Source organism: Oncorhynchus gorbuscha, linkage group LG25 (assembly GCF_021184085.1).
Source record: "Oncorhynchus gorbuscha isolate QuinsamMale2020 ecotype Even-year linkage group LG25, OgorEven_v1.0, whole genome shotgun sequence".
NCBI lineage: Eukaryota > Metazoa > Chordata > Actinopteri > Salmoniformes > Salmonidae > Oncorhynchus > Oncorhynchus gorbuscha.
The window spans coordinates 6,171,357-6,197,713 of record NC_060197.1 but is presented as its reverse complement, the minus strand read 5'-3'; the positions used below and the strand labels follow the sequence as shown (position 1 = coordinate 6,197,713).

At 44.6% G+C, this 26,357-nt stretch overlaps 1 protein-coding gene across 3 annotated transcripts in view; it reads left to right on the top strand.

Moving 5' to 3' along the window:
• Positions 1-6,807: 6,807 nt before the first annotated feature.
• LOC124013754 (synaptotagmin-1-like) overlaps positions 6,808-26,357 on the top strand; it is a 282,762-nt gene continuing 263,212 nt past the window's right edge. For 2 of the 3 annotated variants that reach the window (XM_046328254.1, XM_046328250.1), the window contains exon 1: positions 9,942-10,265. The gene's annotated coding sequence lies outside the window, so the exon portion shown is untranslated. Of the gene's footprint in view, positions 7,202-8,228; positions 8,282-9,941; positions 10,266-26,357 lie in introns of those variants that run through there. The other variant, XM_046328251.1, reaches the window with a different exon arrangement.

Genomic DNA, 26,357 nt, shown 5'->3' with positions numbered 1-26,357 from the left:
CTGCTGTAGCAAACTGTCTCTAATTAAGATCCTACATCTGTACCTTTTTGTTTGTTTTATGAGCCATCAAACATCTCAAGACCACATGATGTGATTACACATCTCATTACACCATCCACTTTCAATAAAGAGCCTCCGGTGGCAAGTTTTGGAAGCAGGGAATGTGCAATTAAGACACTCTCCGAGAGGCCCTGATCAAACCCATGGATCTGAATATTAGTGTGTTCTGCTGGGGATAACCTTAGGCCTGCCTGTTAGCTCTCTCTGTGTTTATGTAAGCTTGAAACCAATTCAGGCAGCTCAGCCTCTGTTTTGTAAAGGCTTGGCGTTGCCCATGGCTATATTCAATTGTTACTTTGATGGCATTTCTCCTGTTAAACAACAATATTGAAAATAAAATATAAATATTAAATATATGCCATCATACATTACCTGTGTTCCTATGAAGGAGAAGCAACGGAATATATATATATATATATTCCATCAACTGTTGCCCAAGGATTTCCTATGTTTTCAATGTAGATCTAAACTCCTCTTATTTGGCATGAACTGAAACACAACATCCTATCAATACTGTCAGGAAGGCACACTACAGGCACTTTGGACTTGGGTTTGGGCTGGAGGGCAAAAGTGGGAGGCATCTTCATATGGCTCCTGAAGAACGTTTCTGCTCTCAGGCAGACAATCCAGCCCCTCTTATCCCTCTCCCAAAGAGGGCGGAGACGACAGACAATCCAGCACCTCTTATCCCTCTCTGAAAGAGTGCGGAGACGAGAGACAATCCAGCCCCTCTTATCCCTCTCCGAAAGAGGGCGGAGCCGACAGACAATCCAGCCCTTCTTATCCCTCTCCGAAAAAGGGCGGAGCCGAAAGACAATCCAGCCCCTCTTATCCCTCTCCGAAAGAGGGAGGAGCCGACAGACAATCCAGCCCCTCTTATCCCTCTCTGAAAGAGGACTGAGACAACAGACAATCCAGCCCCTCTTATCCCTCTCCCAAAGAGGACTGAGACGACAGACAATCCAGCCCCTCTTATCCCTCTCCCAAAGAGGGCGGAGCCGACAGACAATCCAGCCCCTCTTATCCCTCTCCCAAAGAGGACTGAGCCGACAGACAATCCAACCCCTCTTATCTCTCTCCGAAAGAGGACTGAGCCGACAGACAATCCAGCCCCTCTTATCTCTCTCCGAAAGAGGACTGAGCCGACAGACAATCCAGCCCCTCTTATCTCTCTCCCAAAGAGGACTGAGCCGACAGACAATCCAGCCCCTCTTATCTCTCTCCGAAAGAGGACTGAGCCGACAGACAATCCAGCCCCTCTTATCTCTCTCCGAAAGATGACTGAGCCGACAGACAATCCAGCCCCTCTTATCTCTCTCCGAAAGAGGACTGAGACGACAGACAATCCAGCCCCTCTTATCCATCTCTGAAAGAGGACTGAGACAACAGACAATCCAGCCCCTCTTATCCCTCTCCGAAAGAGGACTGAGACGACAGACAATCCAGCCCCTCTTATCCCTCTCTGAAAGAGTGCGGAGACGAGAGGCAATCCAGCCCCTCTTATCCCTCTCCCAAAGAGGACTGAGACGACAGACAATCTAGCCCCTCTTATCCCTCTCCCAAAGAGGGCAGAGCCGACAGACAATCCAGCCACTCTTATCCCTCTCTGAAAGAGGAAGGAGACGACAGACTAGTCGATTGTATATGATGCACATGTCTGTGGAGCCTCCTGGGCATATGGTGACTGCAGGCTCATCTCTAAGGGCATGAGCAGAGATCAGGTGGCTGGAGGTCTGGATCCACTGATAATAAGAAGTGGCTCCCCGCCATCAGAGGTGGGCCTTCAGTTCAAGACCTGTGTGCTCGGTATACCCTTAAGAGGATTGAACCCTTTAAAGCTACTTTAGTCCCCCACCACCTGCAGTTGTCTCTAAGCATTTGGTGTAAATCTGATTTACCTTAAAGGTAGGCCCAGTGAAACGATGTTGCAACGAAGAGCACTGCAGTTATTGAGATGAGCACAATACAATACTTTGTGTTTGTAATGTAGTGTATGCAACGGCATCTTGATGAATCTACCTTAAAGATATGGCAAATTATTAGCGGTAAATATGGCCAGTATCACTCCAAATGATATACATTATCTGGCATTAGATGAGAAGAATGCGATATGATTGTGATAATTTCATTTAATGACCTGATTAAACCTTGGCTTAAGCTTCTCCTTTGAGTATTTGCTGCTTGTTTACTTGACAGACTAGATAATAATGACAGATCCCCATTAAGTCAATCATGCACATTGTGCATACAGAGGATTGCCTCACGTTTCGTCTTATGGCTCATCTCCTGAACTCAATTTCCATATAACAAAAAGAAATGATTAGTATTAGTAATCTGCCAATAAAATCCCAGCACAGCGACACAGCCTCCCAAGATGAGGGATGGAAAGAGATGGAAAGAGATAGAGAGAGAGAGAGAGAGAGACCAGAGAGAGAGACCAGAGAAAGAGGGATATATGGAGGGAGAGAGAAGATTAGCAAGTCAAACAGCCTGAGGAGCGGTGAGCCCTCATTGACCCAGTGCGTACCTGGGGTCACCTTGATTGGAAGGAAGAGAGAGTATAGGTTTACTGGGAGTGTATGATGCACAGCCCTGGAAGTGGAATCCAATCTGGCTGTCTTCAAGCACACTTTGCCTAATTTACAGGAAATGGTCAACTCATGGCCTCTTATGATTAAAATTCAGTTGGAATGTCAGTTTGGAACCTTGCTGTTGAATGATTTCCTAACACTCCTGTTGATGCCTATCAGTAGTTTCAGAAGAAAGTTCTTTGTTTCTGGACATGCTGAGCCTGTTATCGAACACACACATGCTGATGCTCCAGATACTCAAAAGTCTAAAAAAAGCCAGTTTTATTGCTTCTTTAATTAGAACAACAGTTTTCAGCTGTGCAAACATAATTGCAAAAGGGTTTTCTAATGATCAATTAGCCTTTTAAAAGGATAAACTTGGATTAGCTAACACAACGTGCCATTGGAACACAGGAGTGATGGATGCTGATAAATCAAATCAAATGTTATTTGTCACATACACATGGTTAGCAGATGTTAATGCGAATATAGCGAAATGCTTGTGCTTCTAGTTCCGACAATGCAGTAATAACCAACAAGTAATCTAACTAACAATTCCAAAACTACTGTCTTATACACAGTGTAAGGGGATAAAGAATATGTACATAAAGATATATGAATGAGTGATGGTACAGAGCAGCATAGGCAAGATACCGTAGATGGTATCGAGTACAGTATATACATATGAGATGAGTATGTAAACAAAGTGGCATAGTTAATGTGGCTAGTGATACATGTATTACATAAGGATGCAGTCGATGATATAGAGTACAGTATATACGTATGCATATGAGATGAATAATGTAGGGTATGTAACATTATATAAGGTAGCATTGTTTAAAGTGGCTAGTGATATATTTTACATCATTTCCCATCAATTCCCATTATTAAAATGGCTGGAGTTGAGTCAGTGTCAGTGTCAGTGTGTTGGCAGCAGCCACTCAATGTGAGTGGTGGCTGTTTAACAGTCTGATGGCCTTGAGATAGAAGCTGTTTTTCAGTCTCTCGGTCCCAGCCCCTCTTGATAATGGGCCTCTGTACCATTATATAGATATTCCATTAAAAATCAGCCGTTTCTAGCTACAATAGTCATTTACAACATGAACAATGTCTACACTGTATTTCTTATCAATTTGGTGTTATTTTAATGGACAATTAAAAAAAAAAATTATGACACTTCTAGGTGACCCCAATCTTTTGAACGGTAGTGTAGGTATTTTGAAATACCCCAGTACACGGTATAAACTGTATATTATCCAAACCTACATCCAATTAGCATGACTGTAAAGCCCAACATTCTAATCTGAATGTCCCCCCTAATGGCTAGTAAATTGCATGGTTTCCAGCCAAACATTCTTCCCGAACCATCCATCCCTGTCCTCCTGGGGGAATCAAATCATGTTTCATAGACAAATCAATTCAGCTTTAGAAATTCTTGTAATTATTTGTCAGTATTATGTCCGTGGAGAATGTGTGTCACGTTGAACACCTTACACATTATGTCTGGGGTTTGAACCCCGGTGACCTCTCTCTGTTGTGTCTTTTCTGTGTAAAACGGGTTTAATTATGTGAGCGAGTGCTTTGCCAGACAAAACAGATCAATGTGAAGGCCGATGGGTTGAGCCAACAGCATGCAGAGCGTTACTAATAAGACAGGGCGATGATGGGAATATTTAAAGGTCTATACATTTCATAGATCAACAACAATGTCTCATCTCAAAGAGCATCGATCACAGTTCACCATTTTGAAGTCATTCAGCTTTTCATCCACATCAAGGTGTTCCTGGAGACATCATATTGATTGGAAGAAAGAATGATTCAATAGCAACGTTGAGCGCTTGAATCGCCTCTTAATCATTTTGCAATTAATGAATCTATTGTAGTCCGTGGCTGTTGTTTTGTTTGTGTGCGTATCCGAGGAACATGCTGAGTCACCTCTGGTGCGACTCTGAGTAAGGAAGCATCGACGTGGAGAGGAAAACTAGATTAGTGATGCATGCCATTTGTCCGACGGAAATATGGTCAGTGATCCACTTGACAGGCCGTGTTGCCACTCTGACTGTGGTCTCTACTTCCTTCACCTGATGGGGAAGCTTTGCCTCTCACAGAGAAGACGTCCGATGTGTAATTTGGACACTGTGCCTCTCACAGAGAAGACCTCCGATGTGTAATTTGGACACTGTGCCTCTCACAGAGAAGACCTCCGATGTGTAATTTGGACACTGTGCCTCTCACAGAGAAGACCTCCGATGTGTAATTTGGACACTGTGCCTCTCACAGAGAAGACCTCCGATGTGTAATTTGGACACTGTGCCTCTCACAGAGAAGACCTCCGATGTGTAATTTGGACACTGTGCCTCTCACAGAGAAGACCTCCGATGTGTAATTTGGACACTGTGCCTCTCACAGAGAAGACCTCCGATGTGTAATTTGGACACTGTGCCTCTCACAGAGAAGACCTCCGATGTGTAATTTGGACACTGTGCCTCTCACAGAGAAGACCTCCGATGTGTAATTTGGACACTGTGCCTCTCACAGAGAAGACCTCCGATGTGTAATTTGGACACTGTGCCTCTCACAGAGAAGATCTCCGATGTGTAATTTGGACACTGTGCCTCTCACAGAGAAGACCTCCGATGTGTAATTTGGACACTGTGCCTCTCACAGAGAAGATCTCCGATGTGTAATTTGGACACTGCGCCTCTCATTTCCATGCAGATGCATTTGGTCTCGTTTTGGTAATTTCTCGTCCTCCCGCCTGTCGCCCGTCTCGTCTCGTCTCCCTCGCTCCCCCCCCCCCCCGGGGGTGCCATGGCACTCTGCTGTGTCACATCAGGCTGTCATTGGCTGTCGACCGGACCAGGAATGCCACGGATCTGTAAACAATGGAGTGAGAGACGCAGCCGTCTCTGTGTCCCGTGCAGCAGGCCAAGCAGGCCTCTCCTCCTGGATGACTCACTCTCCCCCACGCCACGCCAGAGGGTGGACACACAAAGACACAGACGGAAGCTACTTCTGATCAGCACACCATCAGGTGGAAATGACTAACACCTCTTGATGCATGTTGTTTATGTGTCTGCACACCCTGCAGGAACCACGAGAATGATCAATGAACTATGTTACTCTGTGATGAGGGAATGATGTCATTATATCCATAGGGAGGAATTGATAGAGCACCGGTGGAGTGGTTGTTCTTGTCAACATGCTTAAATTGAGATGTTGAAAGGATTCTTCTAAGGCTGTCTGGCAACTGCAAACCTAAATCCTCATTATAGCATAACCATAGGCAAAATGTATTTCTCTCAAACCATCACCACTTTTCTGGAGCGGAGATGCACATAAGAACTCATGGCGAGAAGGATTACATTTTTTATTTTTTATTATACCGGAACATTTGAGTTGTCCAAATTATTTTCAAAAATCGTGATGAACCCCCTCAACTGACGAGGTGATTTTGTGGTTTTCACTCTGAGGTGATGAAATGAAGACTGTGACAGTTTTATTGGGTTGTATATTTTCTCTATTAGGGCAGAAAGACTTCAGGTGTCTACGGATGGATTGGCTGTTGATGACTGCATGCAGAAACAGGCATGCACACTTTCATTACCCACTCGGCCAAACAGTAATCTGTCCGTGCAGATGGCTGAAGGGGGGATTCATTTACTTTTTTATTAGTCTGTCATTTTATTCCTCCACCACATGATTAATATTGTCACTTTGATTTTCTCGTCAGGATATTAAATTATAGAGACCATGTGACTGCAGATCGTGGAAGCACAACTAGGGGTGAATGACATTATGTCAATCCCCTGTGCCAACTTCATATTGCCCCCTCCCCACCCCTTCCCTCTTAGTCTCTGAAGTCTAACCTCCAGAAAATCTACTGTCGGGCCAGCCAGGGCCTGTTGGAGCGTAGTGGGTTGAGGTGTTGGCTGGGGCTTGGCCAGACTGTCGCTGGGCCAGGCTGTGTGTGAAGGCCAGCGGGGAGGGTACAGCTGGTGTCCCCACTGTGGAACGCACAGCCAGGCCAACTCTGCTGACGGGCATTCAGCCCAGAGCCACTGAGCTGCCGTATGCCCTCCAAAGGGGATGGGTCCGGCCCCCCCTCTACAATCAGCGCAGAGATCTATGGCCAAAGCCAATAATATAGTAGAGCGATTCCACATTAACGGAGTAACACAGAGACTCAGATTCTTCACTTTAAAAAACAACTCTAGGACTACTTGGAACAATTGCTACGGATTTTGTTTCACAAAAAATACATTTACTTGAAGAACAGTGCAGACGCATCGTTTTGTAAGAGAATGACGGCACAAACAGCGCAAATCATCGTTCTTCAAGTAAATTTGTTTTTGTAAATTTTTCTGTGGAAATTGTTAAAAGTAGTCCTTGTGCGTGGGTGCTGTATGATTTGTTTACCTAAACAATCATTGTTTTTTGTTGGACAAAAAAAAAGTGAACAATCTGAGTCTGTGTCACTGTGTTACTGTGGAATTGTCCAATACACAGTTCAGTAAACTCCGTTTGAGATGAGGAATTTGAATGGCCACAAAGTTCCAAGGCAATTACATGTAAGTATGAATATTCTAATGTTTCTCTACTAATGGCTCTGTGTAACTGTGTGGTAGGAGGATGACCTTGGAGTGTGGGAGGTGGGGATAGCTCAGCAGGGAGCTTGGTGACTCACCTACAGAGAGAAGCTTTGGAATTTGGAAATCATGGTTGTAAATCGTGATTCTCGAACGGGTGTCTTGTGAAGAAATTGGACATTGGGCAATTACTGGATGTAATGGGGCTTGCATATGAAAATGTTCACTGCCTTTTGTGAATGAATTAGACCAGGGGAAGCTTGATTTCTAGTTGAATACATACATCCGTTATGTTGATGTGCATTGTAAAATATAATAGATATAGTCATGTGCCTGTATTCATGTAAATTACCTTATTATGTAGAGTAAAGACATAGACTGAAAGGCAAAGGAAATCAAATTGACATTTGTATGGAGGGGGGTTCAAGCTGTCATTGCCAAGGTCACCCATACCAAAATGGCGACTGATCTTTACCATTCTGAACGACTAGCTTTTGTCATCATGTTGTTATAGCTGCTGACCAGGCAGCTGTTGGTGCTACACACCAAAGTTAGTTAGAGAGGACTTCCATTGGTACTCCCCCATCCCAGAGTTCACAGAGACTGTTTCCTGAGAGTGCACTGTAGGTATTTGTGATGACTATCTGTACGAGGAAAGCAGTTGTTCCGAGACACCACCAGGCGTCTAACGGTTTCTAACTGAGGATGCACAGTGTATCTACATGGATACTGTATGTAACATATTTGGGCCGATGTCAAAGTAAATCCTAAAAGGGTCAGCTACGTTATTAAACATGATGCCCATTCACCCACTCAGGCTAGTTCTGTGTGGAAAATACTACTTGGTTTGCCCCCTTTATACTTTGAATTTCAACTAGAAATGTTTTGAATAAATAAAGCATGGCAGAGTGATAGAAGTGAAATGATTTTACTCGTACTGTTCATAGTGATTGAGTTATTTTCTTTTCCTCTCCTCCTGGATGACTCACTCTCCCCCACGCCACGCCAGAGAGGGGACACAAAGACACCGACAGAAGCTACTTCTGATCAGCACACCGCCAGGTGGAAATGACTAACACCTCTTGATGCATGTTGTTTATGGGTCTGCACACCCTGCCGGAACCACGAGAATGATCATTGAACTATGTTACTCTGTGATGAGGGAATGATGTCATTATATCAATAGGGAGGAACTGATAGAGTGGAGGGGTTGTTCTTGTCAACATGCTTAAACTGTAAATCCTCATTATAGCATAACCATAGGCAAAATGTACTTCTCTCAAAACACCGCCACATTTCTGGTGCGGCGATGCACATATGTAAGAACTCATGGCGAGAAAGATGAGAATTTTCGAATTATACCGGAACATAAGAGATGTCCAAATTGTTTAAAGAATCGTGTTGAACCCCGTCCAGTCAGGACTGGCGAGGTGATTTTGTGGTTCTCACTCTGAGGTGAAGAAATGACAACTTGGTTTGCCCCTCTGTCTTCTGAATTTCAACTAGAGCCCTTTTGATAATGCCTAGAACATGTATGGAAATGAAATTATTTTTACTCGTGCTGTTCATAGTGATTGTTATTTTCTTTTCAATATGACATCTCCAGATTGAGATTAGCCCCTTTTCACTCCCAGAATGTACCAAGGCTGTGTTTGACACTGTGTGTGTGGGAAACCTCCATCATGACCTTTCAGCCCAGCCAGCCCTGCTCCTCATTCAATCCCCTATTGATTCCTTACTGGTATTTCAGAGATTTTGATTTGAGGCACAGAGGAACACTTTCTTGAATGGTGAACTACTGTATATTTCCTTTGTGAATTCCATCTACTTATAAAGGTAAGGATCCACTACGTCCATGTTGCATAATGAGGTATAAATATATACTTTCAGCAATGTTATCATGGTGCCCAGTGTTACACATCCTCATCAAATAACTTTCCTGAAGGATACAGAGCAGACCAGAGGATAGCACTTATTGGATGGTGTTGCTGATCTCCTTCCAGGCTGTTTCAAAATGAATGAAGGCAGGCTGGTATAACATGGAGTGTCTGGGTCAGAGTCATGACCCATTCATCATTTTAATGAAAGATTGCCTTGCAGTGTTTTTCAAGCTCCTCTATGGATGAGCCCTCCCTTCCTCTCTGGGGAAATCATGTCTCCTTCATGGGCATGATCTGATGGGACCTGTGTGTGTGTGTGTGTGTGTGTGTGTGTGTGTGTGTGTGTGTGTGTGTGTGTGTGTGTGTGTGTGTGTGTGTGTGTGTGTGTGTGTGTGTGTGTGTGTGTGTGTGTGTGTGTGTGTGTGTGTGTGTGTGTGTGTGAATTTCCATGCATACAGAAACCACTCACCCTTCACACACTCGCAAACGCACACACGCACGCACGCACACACGCACACACACACACGCACACACGCACAGACACACACTCACACAGCTCCCAAAGGGGGAATTTTTGGGAGTGTCCTTGCTTGTCATTGATGGTGTGCCCTGCGATGTTGGGCTCAGACGCAGGAGGGGATGTTATGTGTGCTGAGAGGGTCAGCTTACTTCACAACTGCCAGAGCAGAGCACGACAGATCCCCCGTCCCTAGCATCTCCCCTCGGCTCAACCAATCACAGCCAAGGACTCTGTGATGTAGCGCCCCTCTCACTTGAGGGATTCCGAAGGAACTGCCACGTGACGACGGTCCGCTTAAACAGCCCAGTCTCTCCCTTCTCTCTCTTTCTCCACCTCCTCCCTCTCACCCTTTCCCTCTCTCTCTCTCTCAGCCCAGCGCTCGCTGCATCCACTGTCGTTTCTAACGGGGGATAATAGAGCGCCACCCGTACTGCTCCCTCAACTCTGGCCACAAAATAAAGGCGGCAGACGGTGACAGCATCAGCATTAGCAGCAGGAGGCTCCTCTCTGCTCTCCTCCTCCTCTTGTCTGAGACTCCTCCTCTCTCTCTCTCTCTCTCTCTCCCAGAGACTCCCTCGTTCCCTCCAGATGAGATCTTCTCCACATCCGGACGGACAGATCGGGAGCTGACAGCATGCTGTGCCAGGTAAAATGAGACATTCCTTCTCTGGGGTACCGCAAAAGTTATGGGCATGAGTAGCTTGGATGTGGGGGAGGGGCTGTGTTTGTTTGGGTGAGTGTGATTGCTATCTGATTGATATTGAGAAGAAGAGTGGAGGGAGAGAGGCATGGGAAGTCTACTCTCTGACAACTCCCACCCTTTTGCTGTGGCACCATTTTTGGCGCCCATTTCTGTGTGGCTGCGCCCCAGCGGGCGAGGTGTTGCCGTGGTTATTAGGAGATGGCAGTGTGTACAGGTTGAGATGAGGTGATATAAGCAGAAAGGTGAGTAGCTGGAGGCACGGCTCTGGTTGGGAAACAGAGACCACTGTGTTGATGTCTGGGTGGATGGATGGAGGGATGAGGAGGAGGGAAGGGGGCGGAAGACGAGCAGCTGCTTTCTTCCTGGAGAAGCTAATCTCTCTCACCATCAGATGAAATGGCCCGGCTGTGGCTCCGTCTTTTCCTCCTCCATCCGTCACGTGATGGGTTTATCTTTGGCATGACTTGCTTAGGGAGGAACGGAGCACACTATTGATTCGGAAAAGAGCTATAATGACATTTGGAATAGGGAGCCAGGCGTTGATCTCAATCCTTTAACCCCTTAGTTGTGCTGCTTCCTGTTTCTGCACAGGTGTGTGGGATGAACCTAATATACATTCAGTATCTTCTTTGCACAGCAGTCTATGGCTGTTGATAAGATTGAAAAGCCGTTGCGAGCCCTCGAGCTGCAAACGTCTGTCATTGTCGTGATTGTTGGAAACCCCCAATAGGATAGCTTCTTATCACCACTCTCAGGTGGCTTCAGGTCCACTAACATGGGGCCTTTGCAACAGTGAACACAGGTACTGTGATATCCCCATGTACTGAGCCCAGTGTGAAACATGTCAAGCATATCCCTAGTTATTGTACTGTTCCTCTCTCTGACAAACAAGGCATGGGCACAGGTCGCCTGTTTCCCCGCCCGCCCATTATTACCTCGTATCTCAGGTGGTGTGGATAAGCCCGTTGCTATGAGAGTCCACCCGAGAGAGACTACCGAGCAGGTTTGCTCAGCTGTAGCCCTGGGCTCATGCAATTGAGACTCTCAGCCCCAGCCTCCCTCGGTCGCTGTGAATATATTAGCCGGGAGGTGCCCATGTCAAACTGTTGCCAGGTGATAGCAGCGAGAAGGGAAGCAACTCTCCCTCCTGCCCTCCCTCCCTCGCTCCCGCCACCTCTCCCAAATCACAATTACCTCCCCAGCTCATTTCCCCAGACAGCAACTTGTTGTTTACATACTGTCTGGGAGAGCTTTGCAGACGCTTCGTTTCATAACCACTAACTGAATCAGATGTGATAGGGGAAGATGGGGCTGGTCTCTAGCTGGTGGATGCCATGTTCACTGTGTTATTGTGATGACTTATTGAAACACAACAGGCAGAGAATAGTTCTGTCATTCACCGGTCATATGGGAATACAGGAAACACCGTTGGGGTAGATCTGTGTGACATGCTTTTCCCATCCATTTACATTTATATTTGAGTCATTTAGCAGACACTCTTATCCAGAGCGACTTACAGGAGCAATTTTGGTTAAGTGCCTTGCTCAAGGGCACATTGACAGATTTGTTTCACCTAGTCTGCTCTGGGATTTGAACCAGCATCCTTTTGGTTACAGGCCCAATGCTTTGCTACCTGCCGCCACAATAAGGCCAATTAGGCCAATAATCCAATAAGGCCTCGAGAAAGCCAAACAAGACAATGTTCGTGAGAGCAACAACCACCCAACCAGAGAGGGAGGGGCAGATGTTGACCTTAAATAATTCAAGCATCCCCTCTGTCGCCGGAGGTAGCATCATGTTTAATCATCCTCGTTAAATCGCCAATAATGAGGAGGACTAGGAGGCTGCTGCCCCGAGCCTGATGTGCAACCAGCCCTAACCTTTTGATTCAGCCCTGGTTATTTTGGGTTTGCCTTTTCAAAACCCAAGGCTTCTGGGTCAGAAAGGGCAGCTGGCAGGATGACTTGGTGTTTGCTCAGAGCTCTTTATTTTAAACAACTGCGTTAATGAGAGCCGGGGATTGAGGAGGAGAAGGGGGAAGAGGAGGTGAGAGGGAGGAGGGGGAGGGCGCTGTTGTCAGAGCAAAACAGGCGGTTAAAAATAGTCTCTGTTATGATTCGACATTGTGCAACCGCTTGGCAGCAGGTTGCTCTGAAAGGAAGTGCACCGATCAATGACATGCTCATGAAGTGGCCTGTGTCTCGGCGTTGGCCATTGATGAATGCTTCCAATATCAGGATCTGACATCCCTTTCACCTTTCACTGTCTGCAGCTGATTCGGTTGTCCATGTCAAAGGCAAAAGTAACTTCACAGTAGCCCCAGAAACACTCACGTCGGCTGGCTAGATGGTACAGATACAAGACCGGCTCCAGGCATAAGCGACATGAGCAGTAGGTCATGGCAAAATGTGTCGAATTGCATGAAATAACAGTAGCTTTAAAACCACAAACTGTTCTCTCCACCCCATGGCAAAATGTGTAGAATTGCAGAAATTCACTTTAAAACATATATTTTTCTCTCGGCTGTCAAGAGGTACAGATATGAGGGTGTCTGAGCCTGTCTGAGAGGTGGAACGGGCTGTTATTTTCATCTAAAGAAGCTTTTATAGCCAGCTATAAAAAGCAATGCATTTTAGATTCCTTGAGTGTGAAGAATCATAGAGCACCTTTTAACATCCAAACCAAAGACAAAGACAGAGGATCACAGAGCAGGTTGTAGTTGGCTAACCATTCTGCATGGGCCAGATACATCACGGGGGCAAGAGGTCCCCAGTGATGTGTAGTGTTGCCGGATAAATCTCGTGGTGTTCAGGCAGCAAGTTGTCCCAAGATCAGATTGAAAGTGGAGGAGAGTGGGAGAATAGTGATGACATACCTAGTGCAACCGTGTGTATATGTGGAACAGAATTCTATATTGTCCAAATGTTGTTTTTTACCTGGTCCAGATAGGGACGACAATTGGAATCATGCCTTTGATATGTTTTATCATCTTATTTCCAAGGCATGAATTCAGTTGCATTTCTCACACCTCTAATTCAAACAGACAACGGGGCTCAGAGAGGGCGGTGTGATAGCCCCTGGACAGATCAAAGAGAACGCTACTCTCTGTGGTTTTCTCTGCTCTTGTTTAGCTCCTGGGCCAGCTACCCTCCCTGATCTTTCCCCTCTGAGATCCTTTAAACAAGCCTTCAATCGACAACCAATCAATGTAATCTCACTGCTAGCACCCGTACTGCGCCCTCAATGCCGGCCACAAAATAAAGGCGGCTTCCATTCAGCCACAAGAGCATTAGTGAGGTTGGGCCCTGATGTTTAGCGATTGGGCCTGGCTCACAGTCAGCTTTCCAATTCATCCCAAAGGTGTTCGATGGGGTTGAGGTCAGGGCTCTGTGCAGTCCAGTCAACTTCTTCCACATCAATCTTGACAAACCATTTCTGTATTAACTTCGATTTGAGCACGGGGGCATTGTCATGCTGAAACAGGAAAGGGCCTTCCTCAAACTGTTCCCACAAAGTTGGAAGCACAGAATTGTCTAAAAGTTAAGATTTCCCTTCACTGAAACTAACCATGAAACACTGCCTCACCATTATTCCTCCTCCACCAAACTTTACTGTTGAAACTCTGCATTGGGGCTGATAGAGTTCTCCTGGCGTCTGCCAAACCTAGGTTAGTCTGTCAGACTGCCAGATGGTGAAGCGTGATTCATCACTCCAGAGAACGCGTTTCCCCTGCTTCAGAGTCCAACAGCGGCACTCTTTACACCAGTCCAGCCGACACTTGGCATTGCGCATGGTGATCGTAGGCTTGTGTGCGGCTGCTCGGCCATGGAAAACCCATTTCATGAATCTCTCGACGAACAGTTCTTGTGCTGACATTCCAGAGGTAGTTTTGAACTCGGCAGTGATTGTTGCAACCGAGGACAGACGATTTCTATGCACTATGAGCTTCAGCACTCAGCGATTCCGTTCTGTGAGCTTGTGTGGTCTACCACTTCTTGGCTGAGCCGTTGTTCCTGCTAGACGTTTCCACTTCACAATAACAACACTTACAGTTGACCAGGGCAGCTCTAGAAGAGCAGAAATTTGACGAACTGACTTGTTGGAAAGGTGGCATTCTATGAAGGTGCCACGTTGAAAGTCACTGAGCTCTTCAGTTAGGCCATTCTACTGCCAATGTTTGTCTATGGAGATTGCATGGCAGTGTGCTCGATTTTATACACCTGTCAGCAATGGGGGTGTCTGAAATAGCCAAATCCACTAATTTGAAGGGGTGTTCACATTCTTTTGTGTGTATATAGTTTATAGCTAAGCATTGAATACCAATACATTTGTATAAGTCATGTATTTGGCTACCACCACCACTAGAACATTGGTGTTTAAAAGAGTTTGTTGTAGAGGAGAGAGTGAACATAGTACATAGTGAACAATGAGATATTGCCTGCATGTTGAGGGTTGGTTTCATGCAAGGAGGGATTGGTGGAGGGAGGAGCTGTCATTTGACTAGCTGTGTTACCATGGTGCTACATTCAGTACAGTATGCCCACAGTCAACCAATGTGATGTTGGGAGCATTAAACTCCTCATTCAAACAACTGGCTCACTGGTGAGCTTGAAACTGAAATGGTTTGTTGCACTTTGAAACACTATTTGTTCGCATTGAATTCTGGCCTATCGATCTCCTCTATTTTGTTAGTGATGGCTTATTTCTGGCTTTGCTGGGCTTGGTCCTGTGGTATTACTCTGTTATAAGGCCCGGCTCTGATAGTCTAATTAGTCTGGTTTAAGGCTAAATCCTGATACAAGGCTCAGTATTTAACAAGGTCTACGGGACTCAGGGCTCCTTGATCTCTGTTAGACCTGGGGAGATAAGGCAGAGATTACGTGATCAATGAGGCCTTTACTATAATACAGACCCAGGGCACACCACACTCCACATGTCCTGACAATGCAATCGCTGGCACTGCTGATGCATAGAGAAAGGATGGCATGGGCATCTTTGTCTTGTGGTTTTGCTCCAGTTCTGTCTCAGACCCTGAATGTACTGCATGTACAAAGGATATTGTGAGGAGTTTGAAAGTGACTCACTCACACTGAACTGAAGTGGGTGAAGGTCAAGGTCCTTCCCTTCATGTGGAAGTTTCTTCAGGCCATTGTCATTGGTGCAATAGCAAAACATAAAAACAAACAGCTCTTTTTAACGAGGCTCAATCTGTTTAGCCTACAAATGTTGTTGTCCAACGTTTCTATACATATTTACAGAGTGCGCTGTGCTGAAAACAATTGCAGTTCCATTGCAGTTAGTCCTGTGGACCCAATGACTGTAGACTGTAGGCTGGAAACAGTGTGTTTAATGAGGCCTGTAGAAGTGCACCGTCTATATTGGAGATGTCTGTTTCCTATTTGAGCCACAACAATGGAATGAAGAAGCGCATGAAGTGACAATTCAAAACAATTGAATGGATTCACAGTAGTCAAAACTAATGAACAACAACATTTCATCATCCTGCATACAATCTTTTTTTTATTGAGGGGGAATCCAAACTAACTGGCAAATGAGATACAGTTGAAGTCGGACGTTTTACATTCACCTTAGCCAAATACATTTAAACTCAGTTTTTCAAAATCCCCAACATTTAATCCAAGTAGAAATTTCCTGTCTTAGGCCAGTTAGGATCACCCCTTTATTTTAAGAATGTGAAATGTCAGAATAATAGTAGAGAGAATTATTTATTTCAGCTTTTATTTCTTTCATCACATTCCCAGTGTGTCAGATGTGTACATACACTCAATTAGTATTTGGTAGCATTGCCTTTAAATTGTTTAACTTGGGTCAAATGGTTTGGGTAGCCTTCCACAAGCTTCCCACAACAAGTTGGGTGAATTTTGGCCCATTCCTCCTGACAGAGCTGGTGTAACTGAGTCAGGCTTGTAGGCCTCCTGTTTCACACACACTTTTTTCAGTTCTGCCCACACATTTTCTATTGAGGTCAGGGCTTTGTGATGGCCAATCCAATACCTTGACTTTGTTGTCCTTAAGCCATTTTGGGTCCTTGTCCATTTGGAAGACCCATTTGCGAACAAGCTTTAACTTCCTGACTGATGTCTTGAGATTTTGCTTCAATATAACCACATCATTTTCCTACCTCATGATGCCATCTATTTTGTGAAGTGCACCAGACCCTCTTGCAGCAAAGCACCCCCACAACATGATGCTGCCACCCCCACAATGTGATACTGCCAACCCGTGCTTCACGGTTGTGATGGTGTTCTTTGGCTTGCAAGCCACCCCCTTTTTCCTCCAAACAGAACGATGGTCATTATGGCCAAACAATTATTTTTGTTTCATCAGACCAGAGGACATTTCTCCAAAAAGTCGATATAGGACTTGTTTAACTGTGGATATAGATACTTTTGTACATGTTTCCTCCAGCATCTTCACAAGGTCCTTTGCTGTTGTTCTGGGATTGATTTGCACTTTTTGCACCAAAGTTCGTTCGTCTCTAGGAGACAGAACGCGTCTCCTTCCTGAGCGGTATGAAGGCTGTGTGGTCCCATGGTGTTTATCATTGCGTACTATTGTTTGTACAGATGAACGTGGTACCTTCAGGCATTTGGAAATTGCTCCCAAGGATGAACCAGACTTGTCGAGGTGTACAATTATTTTTCTGAGGTCTTGGCTGATTTCTTTTGATTTTCCCATGATGTTAAGCAAAGAGGCACTGAGTTTGAAGGTAGGCCTTGAAATACATCCACAGGTACACCTCAAATTGACTCAAATTATGTCAATTGGCCTATCAGAAGCTTCTAAAGCCATGACATCATTTTCTAGAAGTCAACTTAGTGTATGTAAACTTCTGACCCACTGGAATTGTGATACAGTGAAGGATAAGTGAAATAGTCTGTCTGTAAACAATTGTTGGAAAATTACTAGTGTTATGCAAAAAGTAGATGTCCTAACCGACTTACCAAAACCATAGTCTGTTAACAAGAAATTTGTGGAGATATTGAAAAATGAGTTTTAAGAGTTTTAATGACACCAACCTAAGTGTATGTAAACTTCCGACTTCAACTGTAAGTATGGAATAGCGATAGCATAGTAGGTGCCATCTAGAATCCATAGATTAACCCTTTTTGGGTTCCATGTAGAACCCTTTCCACAGAGGGTTCTACATGGAACCCAAAATGATTTCTACCTGGAACCAGAAAGGGTTCTCCTATGAGGAGTGTATGCTAGAGGACAAATTCCTTTTTTATCAAGCCATTCAGCTGGACATTTGAACTTCCGACACCTGTTCAAGCAGCCTTTATTTTTTGGCCACATCAAAGATAAGTATTGTCATTTATAAGGGATGTGAGGTATATAAACAGGGGAGAAGTAGAACACGGTGGGCCCAAAAAATTATAATAATTGTCAGCCAACAAACTTACTGTACTACCCCCTCAAAGCTGTAATTTCAAAATCCCTTTTAAGAGGATATTGCTTTTCGCTTCCTACAATTTTTTAATATCCAGATTTTTACTGAGCCAAGTGAAATGCATCTAATACCCAGCGGCATTTTACTGTTGCTACCCTGAAGGTGGTGCGGAGACAAGTTATTAGAGTTTAATAGCATCTGTATGGACAAAACTTCTCAGAGAGACCAGCCCTGGAGGGGAAAAGCTCAACGCCAGGCTTCTGAACATGTTAATAATTACAAAGCCGAGCCGCAGAGGTGGGTTGTGGGACATTTTGACGGTTTTATGAACGCAATAAGGAACGGGAGCAGCATTCAAAGGAATGCTATTTACCTCCCCTCTTCTCCCCTCTGCCACTTTCCTAAAATGCTCTCACTCAGCCAGTCCGTGGCATCCCAAGATGCATCTGTGGTCAGCATGCAATGAGTTGATAAAAAAAAGCTAATACAACAGAGGATGCTGTTTCATTTAACTATGTCTAGTATCTAGTAATGACTGTCTGAGTTGTACAATGGTTTTTGGCTAACATGGTTTGGGCAGTCTCATCAGAGCGATAAGACTTGTTTCGGTGGGGCACTGTGGGGGTGAGTCATATTGTGACCCTCATTCATCAGAGCCATGACCACAGAGAAAAAACCCTTTCACTGCTTTATTAAGGTCAACAATAAAAAGAGGATCAGGAAATTGGCTCATGCCGCTGTATTACATTTAGGGTGAAAAGACATGACAGCTAGACTGAATAGCTTCTTAATACCGTATCTATTTGGACAAAGCAGCCTAGTCTGAGTACAGAATATCCACGTTGCGTGTTATTGAAGAGCTGCTTTATGTTGTTATATTGCATTTGACTATAATAGCGCGTTCAGTTACTTATCTCCCGTCCCTCTGTTGAAATCCCTCAAATAGGGCCAGCATGACAGCTTCGAAATGAGAGAAACTACTTCCAAGAGATTGGCCTCTGAGCTATTGCACAGCAGCAACAACAGCAAGTGCCTCTGGTGCCCTTGGAAGACGCATGAGTCATAAAGGACAGGACAGACAGTAATGTACAAGACACAGCGCCACCTCCAAGGCGTACACGCAATTACAATCAATGTCTTACTACTGCATCCATGTCAGAAAACATCCTTTGTTGAGTTTGTGTGGCCATACTAACTTGATTAGCCTAGTAGAAACGAATGACATCAGTACATGTGGGTATGGGCGGTCTTTTTTAGTGTACAGATCATAACATCCCATACCCTTAACATTGATTATAAACAGTGTATTTAATGTCTGGCTCTTGACCTCCCTCTGCCCTGATGTGACTCGGTAGGAGGAGATTTGGTTGGATGAATCCCACACTAGCCAATGACATTCCTCTGTTGTTTTACTACCAACGTCATTGTTGATCCTTGTTGATCATTTACTAAGGATGAATGATAGTAAACAGTGAAACCTGGTATGTGGATGATAGTGTCCCTCCCTTCCGAAGAGCAAGGCGGTAGTAAACATTATAGCTGCTAGACCAATGGCAGCTCCAGCCCGACTTGTACTAGAATGGAACCCCTCTTCTGGTCTCGGCTCGACTAGACCCTGATTGAGGAGGGATGCCGAGTGATAAGAAAAGATATACCTTTCCCACACCTGTTTCACCCCCACCCCCCCTCTTTGGAATGAATGGCCAGTGTCGAGCTCCGGTGATTCTCCATTACTGCCCGGTAGAAGGTGTGTGTGGCTCTCATGGCCGCCTGACGAGATTAGCCTCTGATACAAACATCCTTGTTTGTCACCATGGCAACCAAGTCTTGCCGCCTGCCGTGGGTTGTCATGCCGCCTCTTCCTCCCTCACCCCTCCCTCTTCCTCCCTTGTGAGCGCTGTAGATGAACACAGGCAGTTCCTTGTTACAAGCCACAGCGTGCTCCATCTAGTTATCTCCCCAATCTGTCAAATGAGCCTCTCCACCCTCTTCCAGTCCATTGTCTTTCAGGGTGCTGCGTTTACATTACACCCCCAGTCATGGCTCTTCAATTTTTCTCTCTTGCGCCTGAAAGATGAAATTGCCCGCGAGCTAAGCGCGTGTCAATTGCTATAATAATAACATAGCAAAATAAGCCCATAGCTCTGCATCTGCAGAATGAAAATGTAAAAAAGTGAAAAATAGCGACATCTTGCTTAGTTTCATATTTTGTTTGATTGGTCTCCCCTCCCTCCATCAATGGAACAGTCTGACGGATTTGGGATCCCCTGAAGGACAATACAAATGAGTAGGCATGCTTACGGAACGGCACATCCCACTGGGCACACACCGGTTGAACCAACGTGGAATAGACGTTGAATTGACGTCAGTGTCCAGTGGGATGTATCTTCACGAGAGAGAGAGAGAGAGAGAGAGCCAGGCTTCTCCAGAGCCAGACAGAGGAAGCCTCCCCAAAACATGTCCACCCAGTCAGACAGAAAACAACACTTATTACCACAGCGCCAAGAGGGCAACTCGCCCCATTGGGGATAATAGCCATGCATCTGGTTAAATTGGCTAAACTGTAGTACTAGCTCTGTGTCTAGTCTGAAGTCTGGAGTGTAGTAACAGATAATATTCCTCTCTATTAAACCTTGTGACTTTTGTATTGCACAGCTTGAAGCATAAGATGTAACATTTTCTATTGAATAAATGTAGAGAATGTAGAACATTTGCATATTTGGCCATTGTTATCACATTTGGCAGCATCAATAGCGGCCATTTTCTCCTCTCTTCAGTGGGTGGTGGCTGGAGAGTCCATATTGTTGCTGGTGGGGAAATCTCAGAGCATACATTTGCCGTTCCTTATCTCCTAAATGAACTCATTACCTTGACACCCTGCCTTCCATCCCCTGCACAGATTGGCCTTGAATGTGTAATGGAACATGGCTGTCCCCTCCCATATGTACGGTGATAGATTCCCAGCCCAGGTTCTAACTCTCGCCACTGCTCTCGCCATTGATTTTGACCTCACTCTACAGTCAGATGAATACTCTTGAGGAGAAAGAAAATGAAGGAAGATAAGATCTGGGGCAAAAAAATATAACTCCCTCCTACAGTATATAGACTTCCTGTGGCCATGGCCCCTCTGAACTGAAGGTATATCAAACCCCGAGCAAGGCTCTGCTAGCCGTCGCTTTGCCTCCTACAATACCACCAAAGCAATCTCAACAAATAGCTGTTTGCTCAGCGCACAGAGGACCCCACTCAGGGGGTTTGTCGTCATTGTTCCACCACTACAAATGTGAGGCAGCCGTCGATAACAAACAGTTGTGGGCGTAAATTGGGTGTGCAATTTCCCCCTGGCTTGCGGTTTGATTGATTGTAATGGGCAGTGAGATGAGAATGGGAGTGTGTGTCCAGGCCAGGAGGTGGGAAGGCTTTTAGATAGATCTCAGCTGGGTCTCGTCTGACCTTGTCCATCTGCTAGGTCTCCCCAGCATGGGGCCAACACCTAGCAACACCTAGCACAACCAACAGCAAATGACTGCTACAAGATGGACTATATGGATGGGCAACAACTGTCTTCTGGGGCGTGGAGCATGCGTAACACCCATTTCCTTCCCCTGTTGATAACCTATACTCTTCCCATTTGCTACTGGGAACCAAGAACCTTAGGTGCCAAACCATTCTATTCACGCCAATGACTTTCTTTTCCTGGAGGTTTATTTTAATTGCGTACTTTATGCAAATTGGTGCAGGATGACATAGATCTCACCTGAGACATGGTGGATGATAGCAGAGATATGATAACGGCAGATTTCCTCCTGTTTTCATCTCATGAACATACTCGGTCACTAAGAAACATTGATTATGCATGCGTTGTGCATTGTACAACAAACGTTGAGGCTGCTGGCATTAATGACAATTATGCTAATGTAGGAAACAATCAAGGCATTTCACCCCAGTCCAGATGCATGTGGAACATGCAGCATTGTTTCAGATGTTGCTCAGTAAATGATTTATCAGCTTCCTTCCATGGAGTGTAAAATGGGTTAAACTAATCAACCTTGCACACACCACTGCAGCAGTGCTTTCAAGAGGTGTATGCTAAAACTAGCTAATACTATGCTAGTACAGTAATACATTGAATTATTCAAACGGCTTTGTTAACTCCAACAAGTGAATCTTAGATCATTTTTTCAGCTTCTGTCAGCTTTCCTTTATATGGTCTTTGTGTGCTCTTTGTAAGATAAAAAAATATTCACCTGTTAATATTATCTTTGCGGAAATCAGATTCATACAGTACCTTACTATTTTATGACAAGATATTTGAGTTGAACCCTTTCATAATTAATTTAGCGTTCAATGCAAAAAGAGCATTTCCGAGCATTTGATGTTATTTGAAAGAGCATTTATTCCAGTCTCTTGCTGACTAATTCCGTTTGACTCATGTCTACTGTCTTCTTGTCTTGTCTGACACCTGACAGCACAGAACACTCTGATTAGTTAGCGTGCCCCACCCTAGAGCAGCACAGAACACACTGATTGGTTAGCGTGCCCCACCCTAGGACAGCACAGAACACACTGATTGGTTAGTGTGCCCAACCCTAGGGCAGCACAGCACACTCTGATTGGTTAGTGTGTCCCACCCTAGAGCAGCACAGCTCACTCTGATTGGTTAGTGTGCCCCACGCTAGGGCAGCACAGAAACCGAAGGAGCCAATGGAGAAGGATTGGACTTGTTCACCTCCAAGCCATTCTGCTTAGCCCACTGTTGGCTATGCTGTGGTCTGTTCACCTTAATTTAAGGATCATAAATCGATCCATAGAAATAGTCTTGCCTTGAGAGAAAACAGACTGCTCTGGTGATCAATCATATGTCGAAATGGTCTTCTCATGTTCCTCATCAGCATCAGTGTTGTTGCATCAATGTCATTCATGATTTCCTTACATTCTGTCAATATATAAAAAAAAATGTTTTATTGAATAGGCATTTTGTGTTACCCCTTTACACACATGGGAATTGGCCTGTGTGGATAGGGCTACATTGAAGAAGTATAAAAAGCATATGCATAACCATGGTAGCAATTGAAAGGAAACAGTTTGGAGACAATGGGGAGGTTATTAGACAAAAGGGGACCAAAGGTCAATCAAAACATCACGCTGTTTTATGTGCATTTGACATTTACTGTACTTTTCACAGCATTTGTTGATAATGAAACCTGAAAATACTCTGGGTACATTCAGTAACACGATACGAATGTGTTGTAGGTGCAACACAATGTAAGACAAAAGAATGACAAAGGTTTGAATGTCTCCAAGTGGCCACAAACCTCTCCGACGTGTGCAGAGTTACTAAGTCATTTCAATGCTCTTTATGACCCAAAGAAGAGTCTTGAACTATAAGGTGTTTTTATTTAGCTCTCCTAGTTACGCCATTTAGGAACTACAGCAAGCACACGTGTAGTTGTTTTGTTTGGAACACAGCCCTGCATCTCCGTCATCACACAAGAAACGGTCCACTATAAATCGCAATCTGGGTCAGGTGGGTCAGGTCAGCTTGTTCTATTGCCAACATGACTAGCTAAGTTATGAAATATGATCTTACAGTGTTAGGTTTTCACAAGGCAATGAGGAGAAACAGAGCGTCATTTCTGTGCGCATAGAAAGGAGTCATGTGCGCATTCAGGTGCGTGCCGCAAATTCACTTCACAATTAACAAACATATGCTCATTCTGTTCAGAACAGCCCAGGGTATGACGACATGTCATCTTGTAACTGTACATCAAACATAGTGAACATAAGTGATGAAACTGTATTTGACATGAGTTTTATGATTTGGAAATGTGAAGTGCACATTTGGACTCACAGGTGTTTGGCTTGCTTGTATGACATTAAAAGCAGTACTTATTATAATGTAGTATTTATTATAATCCTCAACGTCTCATCTTTCAAAATATATACATGGAGTCCTCTTAATTTACAGAATTTCCCTCACTCGGACAACAAAAAATGTGCAAAAGTTGCCTGATTTGCGGGAGGCGTGGTTCACCTTCAGAACATCTGTCAGTCAAAACCCAGACAGAGCTCTGAATCGCAGAGCCAGAACTCTGACATTATGTTCGAATTTAGGCACTTATTAGTTCCCAAATATTCAATTTTCAACCTGTATATGGGTACGAGTGTAAAGGGCTACCGCACTAGAATAGATGTACAAGTATTTACCCACGTTGTACTCACAAAAGAACTGCAGACAAATAAAAAACACCAGATATTCTTGAAAATGAAAGAGCAGGAACTTGTCCGCCTGCCAGCAGTAGCCACTAAACACCATGGGTCCTAGCTACATAGAGGGTTTTTAAAACTGTTTCTATTTAGTGGCCGGCAGGAGGCAAGGACTGCCTCAATGTCAGAGTTCTCACCAACCGTGCTTAGTCCCTCAGGCCCTCAGGGGCCCCACTCACATATTCCAAGAATCTTCCATTAATAACCTGGCAACCCAGCCTCCCCATGCGGCCACCCAACCCTGCTAAGAACCCCCAGAGGGCAGTGGGGTACAACCAAGCACAGACAGTCACGACCCTCCAGACGGTGAATACACACGGCTGTGTTTGTGCAGCATTCACAGACCTGTACAGCAGGCGGATAAAACAAGGAAGGTCCGTGGATCTGCACCAGTCACTCCAGCTTTGTGAATTCAGAAAGGCATCCAGGCCATTAACACACATGGGTTCATTGCTAGAAGGTGTATGTGAATGACTGTAATGGATTAGAGGCTCTTAAAGACGTGAGGTTCATTTGCACATTAGTATTCCCACCCATAGAGGCTGGAGTCGTTCACTCTTTCGGATAACAGAGTGGTTCATTTGCCTTTTCAGATGATGGAGAGATGGCTGCAGTGAGGTTCACTGCCTCTAGATACTGCTGCAACCTGAAATGTGACGGCCCCTTTTGATGAATCAGTGGCCACCAACAGACTGACTCTCGTGACATCTGCATCTGTTCATATATGAATATTCAATTATGCCATTATTGGAACATGGATAAAGGAGATTGGAACTGAGCTCAAATGTTGTGGAAGGCAGGAGCTATTTCGGGAGAAAGATGGAAGAGTGGAGTGTGTATGCTACATTTGAGTGGCGCTGAATGGCGTTTCTGTGAGCTACAATGAAGCCGTACTAACCCTGAACTAGCACCCCATTTCACCAGCCGTCCGCAACTCACGCGGGGCACCAAGACCTTACACCTGTGGCGATGCCTCTGCCAAGCTTCTACACCCTCATGAAAAAATACTACTGCATTACTACTCATCACTACTTCACAAGAGCTACACAAAACCTGCTAGTTTTGCTACTTGATTACTATTGTGATGTCTAGTACACCAGTCATCATTTTTGTAGTAATGAGTGATACATTGGTACGTTTCACTACTGGTGAACACTACATATTTACAATTCAAATCACTAGATTTGACACCAGTGGCTTGCGAAATGATTCCCCCCCTTGGCATTTTTCCTATTTTGTTGCCTTACAACCTGGAATTAAATAGATTTTTTAAGGGTTTGTATCATTTGATTTACACAACATGCCTAACACACATTTTTGTGTGTGTAACAAACAAGAAATAAGAACAAAAAAACAGAAAAAAAACAAAAACATAACTATTCAACCCCCCAAAATCAATACTTTGCAGAGCCACCTTTTGCAGCAATTACAGCTGCAAGTCTCTTGGGTTATGTCTCTCTAAGCTTGGCACATCAAGCCACTTGGATATTTGCCCATTCTTCAAGGCAAAACTGCTCCAGTTCCTTCAAGTTGGATGGGTTCCGCTGGTGTACAGAAATCTTTAAGTCATACCACAGATTCTCAATTGGATTGAGATCTGGGCTTTGACAAGGCTATTCGAAGACATTTAAATGTTTGTCCCTTAAACCACTCAAGTGTTGCTTTAGCAGTATGCGTATGGTCATTGTCCTGCTGGAAAGTGAATCTCTGAATTTCCCTGTATTTAGCGCCATCCATCATTCCTTCAATTCTGACCAGTTTGCCAGTCCCTGCCGATGAAAAACATCCCCACCACATGAAGCTGCCACCACCATGCTTCACTGTGGTGATGGTGTTCTCAGGGTGATGAGAAGTGTTGAGATTGTGCCAGACATAACATTTTCCTTGATGGCCAAAAAGCACAATTTAGTCTCATCTGACCAGAGTATCTTCTTCCATATGTTTGGGGAGTCTCCCACATGCCTTTTGGCGAACACCAAATGTGTTTGCTTCTTTTTTCTTTAAGCAATGGCTTTTTTCTGGACAGTCTTCCGTAAAGCCCACCTCTGTGGAGTGTACAGTTTAAAGCAGTCCTATGGACAGATACACCAATCTCCGCTGTGGAGCTTTGCAGCTCCTTCAGGGTTATCTTTGGTCTCTTTATTGTCTCTCTGATTAATTCCCTCCTTGCCTGGTCTGTGAGATTTGGTTGGCAGCTCTCCCTTGGCAGGTTTGTTGTGGTGCCATATTCTTTCCATTTTTGAATAATGGATTTAATGGTGCTCCGTGGGATGTTCAAAGTTTCTGCTATTTTTTTAACCCAACCCTGACCTTTTTGGAGAGCTCCTTGGTCTTCATGGTGCCGCTTGCTTGGT